Source organism: Odocoileus virginianus, chromosome 7 (genome assembly GCF_023699985.2).
Source record: "Odocoileus virginianus isolate 20LAN1187 ecotype Illinois chromosome 7, Ovbor_1.2, whole genome shotgun sequence".
In the NCBI taxonomy this organism is placed as follows: Eukaryota; Metazoa; Chordata; class Mammalia; order Artiodactyla; family Cervidae; genus Odocoileus; species Odocoileus virginianus.
The window spans coordinates 35,291,164-35,301,906 of NC_069680.1; positions in this window are offsets into that span (position 1 = coordinate 35,291,164).

Here is a 10,743-nt window from a genome sequence, read left to right on the forward strand (position 1 = left end):
GCCACCTCTTCTTAATATCTTATGCTTCTGTTAGGTCCATACCATTTCTGTCCTTTATTGAGCCCATCTTTGCATGAAATGTTCCCTTGGTTTCTCTAATTTTCTTGAAGAGATCTCTGGTTTTTCCCATTCTATTGTTTCCTTGATTTCTTTGCGTTGATCACTGAGGGAGGCTTTCTTATCTCTCCTTGCTATTCTTTGGAACTCTGCATTCAAATGGGTATATCTTTAATTTTTTCCTTTGCCTTTTGCTTCTTTTCTATACATAACTTCTCTTCTATACATAACTTGTATAGAACATAACATAACATGTATAGAAGCTTCTCTTCTATACATAACTATAACCATATTATATATGAAAGTTGTACATTTCAACCCTAGAGTTTCGAACATAAAACCTAGTTACTCTTTTACTGGGCTTCCCTTGTGGCTCAGCTGGTAAAGAATCTGCCCACAATGCAGGAGACTTGGGTTTGATCTCTGGGTTGGCAAGATACCCTGGAGAAAGGAAAGGCTACCCACTCCAGTATTCTGGCATGGAAAATTCCGTGGACTGTATAGTCCATGGGGTTGCAAAGAGTCAGAAAAGACTGAGTGACTTTCCCCTTCACCCTTCGACTGTTGTGGTTTCCGGACCTTTCCAAAGGAATGTTTTTCCCCTTAATCATTTCAGCACCTTGCTGCCTTGGTCTGTATTTAGTCTATTTCTTTCTTTATCTCTTGGGTAACAGGCTCTATTTATTTTGCTCTTTTGACAGGTGATAGATAATCTAATTATGCACTTGAATTTCTTATGGATCACACAAAGATAAATTGTTTGTGTCTCATTATGTATCGATTCATGTACCATTTGCAAAGCAATTGGCCCAGAGAAATAGTTACTGCTGTTACAGTTCATTTAAAAGAGTTTTCAGCAGTGTAAAGATGTTATCATTTCAGAACTGATAGTTTTTTAGAGAGATAGACTCACACACACACACACACACACACACACACACGCCAGCCAGGCCTAACAATACTAAAAAAGTGAATCATACTTAACATAGTTTCCTATAAAATATTTTTAGCTTTTCTTGATAAGATGAACAAATCTCATTCTCATTGTTCACAGTTTGACAGTTTAGAAAATAAAATCTGTTTCTTTATATCACTGAGTTTTGTTGACTTCATATAAAGTTCAATAGATTATATAATATGAAGTGTACAAAGAGGATCTGTTAAGTGATTTTTCCACTGTCATAATTTACTTTGAAAACTTCTCCTCTGACCGTAGAAGGCTCCTGAAATAATTTATTCAGAACCACATAAAAAGATTAACCGTTGATAGCAATGGCTAATGGAGATTTTATTTATATTTTTACCAATATATTGTTTACAAAACAATGGCAGAATTTTAGTTTCAATCTTTATGTCTTGAGGGAACAAATTTGTGTGTCCTTTACTTTTTATAAATTTTCTCATGGACATCACCATATTATTAACATTTTTTTCTTTTTTTATGAGTGTTAATTTTTATTAAAGACTAAGATGACATAGATGTATTGGAAGTGTATACAATATTTGTTATATTCATTTCCAGGTGGAGCTAGTGGTAAAGAACCCACTTCCCAATGCAGGAGAAATAGACATGGATTCGATCCCTGGCTCAGGAAGATGCCCTGGAGAAGGGCATGGCAACCCACTCTAGTATTCTTGCCTGGAGAATCCCATGGTCAGAGGAGCCTGGTGGGCTATAGTCCAGAGGATCGCAAAGAATTGGACATGACTGAAGCGACTTAGCACTTAGCATGCACTTGAGAAAACCTTCACATATCTATTTCAACCAACTTCCCAAACTTTTTAGTTAACATTGAGTTTCCTCTTCCCTGAAAAAAGAACTTCAAACCACCTTTCTAAATGTTTCTCAACTAGTTTAGTACTTCATTATATACTGTAATTTTTTAGCTCCTAGTTGTTATTTGAAGGAGATGGCAACCCACTCCAGTATTCTTGCCTGGAGAATTCCATGGACAGAGAAGCCTGGCAGCCTACAGTCCATGGGGTCGCAAAGAGTTGGACACAATTAGCGGCTAACACATATAAGGTCCCTGAGAGAAATAATTGCCAACTCCATCCAGTATATTTTCTGTAAGAGGGTTAGAGTGGTCAAATAGCAAACGTGAATATGGGGGCCAGGTAAGTTCCTTTGACAGAGACACACTTGGTTGGCATTTTAGATAGAACTGCTGTAAGGAAATGTATGCATCCCCATTTCTCAAAAACATTCTTGACTTCATTGTTTGCTTTTTCATCGCTTTGGGTATAAGAAATACTTCATGGTCTGGCTTACTGCTAAAATGAGAATAATACAACTGATTCTTGGCTTCGGTGTAAGGGCAACACTAGGGAGCAGTAGAGACTGTGGCTGTGTGGAGAATACCACTTGAGAGTGAAGCTCAGTATGCCAAATGGGCAAATTATTTAAGCAAAGAAAGAAATATAGAATTATTTGGGAGTTCTCCCAAGTTTTATATCTTCACAAATAATTAAAAAAATAAAGATAGTGCAGGCCAAGACTGTGTGGTCCATATAAAATAGGTGTACCATCAATTTGCCACCTGTGGTCTATAGTACATAACAATGAAAAGTGCTCACCAGCACTGTTTACACAATATGTTCATGATGTGGAACCAACTTTTCTTTTATAGTTAGAGGCTAAGCTTGCTCTTCAGCTATAAAGAGCTGGCTAAGCAGATTTCATTCATCAGAACATTGTTAATTGCTTAGTTCCTAAGTCATGTCCGGCTCTTGTGACCCCAGGGACTGTAGCCCCACCCTTGCCAGCTTCTCTGTCCATGAGATTTCCTAAGCAACAATGCTGGAGAGGATTGCCATCTCCTTCTCTGTAGAATCTTTCCGACCCAAGTATCTAATCTGCATATCCTGCATTGGCAGACAGATTCTTTACCACTGCACTACCAGGGAAGCCCCTTATCAGAGTATATGTTAAATTAGTTGTTATCAGTGCAGTGGGACTTTGAAATGACCATGTGATAATTACTTTAAACTGATTATAACTTTACCTGTAGTTCCTTAATTTAAATATCTCAGCTACATGAGACGTGTATGTTGAAAAAATGTGTGTTAATCTTAATGAAAGATGACTAACAATGATGTTTCCAGGTTTCAGTTCAGTTGAGTTGCTCAGTCATGTCCAACTCTTTGCGATTTCCAGGTTTAGTCCATCAATAAGCTATCTATAGCATAGAGTAGAAGCTTAGGGATTGACCACAGGTTGAGTCGTCAAGGAGAGTGTTTTGTTCTACATTTACCATACTCTTTGTATTGAGATATAGTTTATATATGATCAATTCACACATTTAGATGTTTAGGTCAATGTCTGTGTTACCACCAAGGCACTTAATATGTAAGACAGTTCCGTTTCCCCAGAAAGTTTTGTGGGTCCTTTCAAAGTCAATATTCTCCATTTCCACTCACTTCAGGAAATCACTGATCTGAATTCTCTCACTGTATATTAATTTTGCATTTTCTATATTATCATATAATTGGAATCCTTGCCTTGTACTTAAAATAATCCTTCACTTGGCTTTGTGTCTGTGAAATATCCATGTTGTTGCTTTTATTAGTAGCTCATTCCTTTTATTGCAGATTGATATTCATTGTACAGATCTACCAGAATATATTAACTTTTGTTCCATTAGCATTTTTCCAATTACTGGGTATGATAAACAAGATTGCTATGAATATCTGTGTAGAAGTTTTTGTATGAACATATATTTTAATTCATTTAAAGTAGATGTAGGAATACCTTGGAGATACTGAAGGTATGGTTCCAGAACAGTGCAACTAAGGAATATGACAATAAAGCAAGTCACATGAATTTTTTGGTTTTCTAGTGCATTATAGAAGTTACATTTACAATATAGTCTATTAATTATGCATCCAGGTCAGTCACTCAATCGTGTCTGACTCTTTGTGGCCCCATGAACCAGAGCACGCCAGGCCTCCCTGTCCATCACCAACTCCTGGAGTCCACCCAGACCCGTGTCCATTGAGTCGGTGATGCCATCCAACCATCTCATCCTCTGTCTTCCCCTTCTCCTCCTGCCCTCAATCTTTCCCAGCATCAGGGTCTTTTCAAATGAGTTAGCTCTTTGCATCAGGTGGCCAGAGTATTGGAGTTTCAGCTTCAACATTAGTCCTTGAAATGAACACCCAGGACTGATCTCCTTTAGGAGGACTGGTTGTATCTCCTTGCAGTCCAAGGGACTCTCAAGAGTCTTCTCCAACACCACAGTTCAAAAGCATCAGTTCTTCGGTGCTCAGCTTTCTTTATAGTCCAACTCTCACATCCATACATGATCACCGGAAAAACCATAGCCTTGACTAGACAGACCTTTGTTGGCAAAGTAATGTCTCTGCTTTTTAATATGCTGTCTAAGTTGGTCATAACTTTCCTTGCAAGGAGTAAACATCTTTTAATTTCATGTCTGCAGTCACCATCTGCAGTAATCTTGGAGTCCCCAAAAATAAAGTCAGCGATTGTTTCCACTGTTTCCCATCTATTTGCCATGAAGTGATGGGACCGGATGCCATGATCTTAGTTTTCTGAATGTTGAGCTTTAAGCCAACTCTCTCACTCTCCTCTTTGACTTTCATCGAGAGGCTCTTTAGTTGTTCTTCACTTTCTGCCATAAGGGTGGTGTCATCTGCATATCTGAGGTTATTGATATTTCTCCTGGCAATCTTGATTCTAGCTTGTGTATGCTTCCTCCATCCCAGCATTTCTCATGATGTACTCTGCATATAAGTGAAATAAGCAGAGTGACAATATACAATCAAGACTGTATATTGTATCAAGACCTTTTCCTATCTGGAACCAGTCCAGTTCTAACTGTTCCTTCCTGACCTGCATACAGGTTTCTCAAGAGGCAGGTCAGGTGGTCTGGTATTCCCATCTCTTTCAGAATTTTCCACAGTTGATTGTGATCCACTCAGTCAAAGGCTTTGGCCTAGTCAATAAAGCAGAAATAGATGTTTTTATGGAACTCTCTTGCTTTTTCAATGATCCAGCGGATGTTGGCAATTTGATCTCTGGTTCCTCTGCCTTTTCTAAAACCAGCTTGAACATCTGGAAGTTCATGGTTCACATATTGCTGATGCCTGGCTTGGAGAATTTTGAGCATTACTTTACTAGCCTGTGAGATGAGTGCAGTTGTGCGATAGTTTGAGCATTCTTTGGCATTGCCTTTCTTTGGGATTGGAATGAAAACTGACCTTTTCCAGTCCTGTGGTCACTGCTGAGTTTTCCAAATTCACTGACATATTGAGTGCAGCACTTTCACAGCATCTTCTTCTAGGATTTGAAATAGCTCAACTGGAATTCCATCGCCTCCACTATCTTTGTTCATAGTGATGCTTTCTAAGGCTCACTTGACTTCACATTCCAGGATGTCTGGCTCTAGGTGAGTGTGAATGATCACACCATTATGATTACCTGGGTTGTGAAGATCTTTTTTGTTTAGTTCTTCTGTGTATTCTTGCCACCTCTTCTTAATATCTTATGCTTCTGTTAGGTCAATACCACTTCTGTCCTTTATTGAGCCCATCTTTGCATGAAATATTCCCTTGGTATCTCTCATTTTCTTGAAGAGATCTCTAGTCTTTCCCATTCTATTATTTTTCTATATTTCTTTGCATTGTTCACTGAGGAAGGCTTGCTTATCTCTCCTTGCTATTCTTTGGAACTCTGCATTCAAATGGGTATATCTTTCCTTTTCTCCTTTGCTTTTCACTTCTCTTCTTTTCACAGCTATTTGTAAGGCCTCCTCAGACAGCCATTTTGCTTTTTGCATTTCTTTTTCTTGGGGATGTTCTTGATCCTTGTCTCCTGGACAGTGTCACAAACCTCTGTCCATAGTTCATCAGGCACTCTGTCTGTAAGATCTAGTCCCTTAAATATGTTTCTCACTTCCACTGTATAGTCAAAAGGGATTTGATTTAAGTCATACCTGAATGGTCTAGTGGTTTTCCCCATTTTCTTCCATTTAAATCTGAATTTGGCAATAAGGAGTTCATGATCTGAGCCACAGTCAGCTCCTGGTCTTGTTTTTGCTGACTTTATATAGCTTCTCAACTTTTGGCTACAAAGAATAAAATCAGTCTGATTTTGGTGTTGACCATCTGGTGATGTCCATGTGTAGAGTCTTCTGTTGTATTGTTGGAAGAGGGTGTTTGCTATCATCAGTACATTCTCTTGGCAGAACTCTATTAGCCTTTGCCCTGTTTCATCCTGTACTCCAAAGCCAAATTTACCTGTTAGTCCAGGTGTTTCTTGACTTCCTACTTTTGCATTCCAGTCCCCTATAATGAAAAGGATATCTTTTTTGGGTGTTAGGTCTAGAAGGTCTTGTAGGTCTTGATAGAACTGTTCAACTTCAGCTTCTTCAGTATTACTGGTCGGGGCATAGAATTGGCATATCTTAAAAAACAATGTAACTACCTTAATTAAAAAATGCCTTATTGCTAAAAAAGAAAAAAAAAAAACTCACCATCATCTGAACCTTCAGAGAATCTTAATCGTTTTGCAAGTGAAAGGTCTTACTTTGATGTTTGCTGACTGATCCGATTGGTGGTTGTTGAAATTTGGGGTGGTTGTGGAAATTTTTAAAAATAAAACAGCAATAAGGTTTTATGCATCAATTGGCTTTTCCTTTAACTCTGCTTTCTTCATAGTGTGCAGTGCTGTTTGATAGTGTCTTACCCACAATAGAACTTCTTTCAAAACTGGAGTCTTCTCAAACCCTGTGACTCCTTTATCAACTAAGATTATGTAATGCTCTGAATCCTTATCATTTCAACAGTTTTCACAGCATTTTCACCAGGAGTAGATTCCATTTCAGGAAACCATTTTTACTCACCCACAAGAAGCAATTCCTCATTACTTTCAATTTTACGTCAGTTCAGTTCAGTTGCTCAGTTGTGTCCGACTCTTGGCGACCCCATGAACCACAGCACACCAGGCCTCCCTGTCTGTCACTGACTCTCGGAGTCCACCCAAACCCATATCCATTGAGTCAGTGATGCCATCCAGCCATCTCATTCTGTCTTCCCCTTCTCCTCCTGCCCTCAATCTTTCCCAGCATCAGGGTCTTTTCAAATGAGTCAGCTCTTTGTATCAGGTGGCCAAAGTATTGGAGTTTCAGCTTCAACATTAGTCCTTGCAATGAACACCCAGGACTGATCTCCTTTAGGATGGACTGGTCGGATCTTCTTGCAGTTCAGGGGACTCTCAAGAATCTTCTCCAACACCACAGTCAAAAAGCATCAATTCTTTTGCACTCAGCTTTCTTTATAGTCCAACTCTCATATCCATACATGACCACTGGAAAAACCATAGCCTTGAATAGATGGACCTTTGTTGATAAAGTAATGTCTCTGCTTTTTAATATGCTGTCTAGGTTGGTCATAACTTTCCTTGCAAGGAGTAAGCGTCTTTTAATTTCAAGGCTGCAATCACCATCTGCAGTGATTTGGGAAACCAAAAAAATAAAGTCAGCGATCGTTTCCACTGTTTCTCCATTTATTTGCCATGAGGTGATGGGACTGGATGCCATGATCTTAGTTTTCTGAATGTTGAGCTTTAAGCCAACTTTTTCACTCTCTGCTTTCACTTTCATCAAGAGATTCTTTAGTTCTTCTTCACTTTCTGCCATAAGGGTGGTGTCATCTGCATATCTAAAGTTATTGATATTTCTCCCAGCCATCTTGATTCCAGCCTGTGCTTCCTCCAGCCCAGCGTTTCTCATGGTGTACTTTGCATATAAGAATCAGTAACATCTTCCAGCTCCATTTCTAAAGTTTTATTGGAATTTGCACCACATCTGCAATTACTTTCTTCAGTGAAATATTTGAGCCTTCAAAGGTCATCCATGAGGGTTGGCAACTTCCTTCAAATTCCTGTTGATGTTGATATTTTGACCTCTTTCCCTTAGTCATGAATTTTTTAAATTGCATGTAGGGTGTGAATCCTCTTCAGAACACTTTCATTTGGCTCCACCTAGATCCATAAGAGGAATTAGTACCTATAGCAGCTATAGTCTTAAGAAATGTATTTCTTAAATAATATGACTTGAATTTTGAAATAACTCCTTGATCCACGAGCTGCAGAAAGGATGCTGCTTTGGCAGGTGTGAAAACATTAATCCTGTTGTATATCTCCATCAGAGCTCTTGGGTGACCAGATCTATTATCAATGAGCAGTAACATTTTTAAAGGAATCTTTTCTCTAAGCAGCAAGTCTCAACAGTGGGCTTAAAATATTCAGTAATATTCAGTGAACTGTGTTATAAAGAAATGTGCTGTCATCCAGTCTTTATTGTTCCATTCACAGAGCATAGGCAGAGTAGATTTAGCATAATTCTAAAGGGCCCTAGGATTTTGCAAACAGTGAATGAACATTGACTTCAAGTCTCCAGCAACAGGAGCTGCTCCAAAAAAGTCAGACTATGCTTTGAAGTCAGGCATTGACTTCTCCATAACTTTGAAAGTCCTAGATGGCTTTTTCTTCCAGTATAAAGCTCTTTTGTCTACATTGAAAATCTGTTGTTTAGCATGTGTGTGTGATAAGTCATTTCAGTCATGTCTAACTCTTTGCGAAGCTATGGACTATAGCCTGCCAGGCTTCACTGTCCAGGGGATTCTCCAGACAGAAATACTGGAGTGTGTAGCCATTCCCTTCTCCAAGGGATCTTCCCAACCCAGGGATCGAACTGATGTCTCTTAAGTCTCCTACATTGGCAGGTGGGTTCTTTACCACTAGTGCAACCTGGGAAGCCATTGTTTAGCATAGTCACCTTCATTAATTATCTTAGCTACAACCTTTTGATAACTTGCTATAGCTTCTGCATCAGGACTTGCTGCTTCACCTTGCACCTTGATGTTATTGAGGCAGCTTCTTTCCCAAAGCCTCATGAACCAACTTCTGCTAGCCTCAGACTTTTCTTCTGCAGCTTCCTTACCTTTCTCAACATTCACAGAACTGAGGAGTGTTAGGGCCTTGTTCTGGAATAGGCTTTGGCTTAAGAGAATTATTGTGACTGCTTTGATCTTTTATACAAACCACTAACACATTTTCCATATCAGCTTAAGACTGTTTTGCATTCTTATCATGTGTGTATTCATGTATTCATTGGAGGAACACTCTTAATGTCCTTCAAGAACTTTAACTTTGCTTTCACAACTTGGCTAACTGTGCAGGAGTCCTCGCTTTTGGCCTGTCACAGCTTTTACTATGCCTTTACCCTAGGCTTAATCATTTCTAGCTTTTGGTTTAAAGTGAGAGACATGTGGCTCTTCCTTTAACCTGAACAGTTAGAGGCCATTGTGTGGTTATTAATTAGCTCAATTTTAATGTTGTTATGTATCAGGGAATAGGAAGGCCTGTGGAGAGGTAGAGAGAAGAGGTAATGGCTAGTTAATGGAGCAGTCAGAACACACAACATTTATCTATTAAGCTTGCTCTTTGATAAGAGCACAGTTTGTGGTGCCCTGAAACAATTACAATAGTAGCATCAAAGAGCACTGATCACAGATCACCATAAAAATATAATAATAATGAAAATGTTTAACATATTGCCAGAATTATCAGTATGACACAGACGTGAAGTGAGTAAATGCTGTTGTAAAATGTTGCTGATAATCTTGCTCAAAACATGGTTGTCATAAACCTTCAGTTTATTAAACACACACACACACACACACACTCACACACACACCCATAATATCTGTAAAGCATGACAAAGTGAAACACAGTAAAATGAGGTATGCCTATATCCAGAAGTGAAATTGCTAGATGATACAAAGCATTGTCTTAACCTTATCGTTGAGAAATTGTTAAATTGTTTCACACTTTTCACCCCATCCACAATATGAGTCAGTTTCTCTACATCTCTCTACCAATACTTGTCAGTATCATCAGTCTTTTTTTTCATTTATTTTTATTAGTTGGAGGCTAATTACTTCACAACATTTCAGTGGGTTTTGTCATACATTGACATGAATCAGCCATGGAGTTACATGTATTCCCCATCCCGATCCCCCCTCCCACCTCCCTCTCCACCCGATTCCTCTGGGTCTTCCCAGTGCACCAGGTCCGAGCACTTGTCTCATGCATCCCACCTGGGTTGGTGATCTGTTTCACTATAGATAATATACATGCTGTTCTTTCGAAACATCCAACTCTCGCCTTCTCCCACAGAGTCCAAAAGTCTGTTCTGTACATCTGTGTCTCTTTTTCTGTTTTGCATATAGGGTTATCATTACCATCTTTCTAAATTCCATATATATGTGTTAGTATGATGTAATGGTCTTTATCTTTCTGGCTTACTTCACTCTGTATAATGGGCTCCAGTTTCATCCATCTCATTAGAACTGATTTAAATGAATTCTTTTTAACGGCTGAGTAATAGTCCATGGTGTATATGTACCACAGCTTCCTTATCCATTCGTCTGCTGATGGGCATCTAGGTTAATCCCTGCCATTCTAAAAGATATGAAGTCCTGTCTCTTTGTGCTTTTACTTCAATTTTCTTGAAAGTAAAGATGTTTAGCATCTTTTCATGTACTTATTTGCAACTTTTGTGTGTTTGTGACATGAATGTTAAAATCCTTTGCCTTATTTTTATTAAATTGTTTATTTCCTCATTGTTGATCTCTTGATATATACTCTATTTAAAGTGAAAG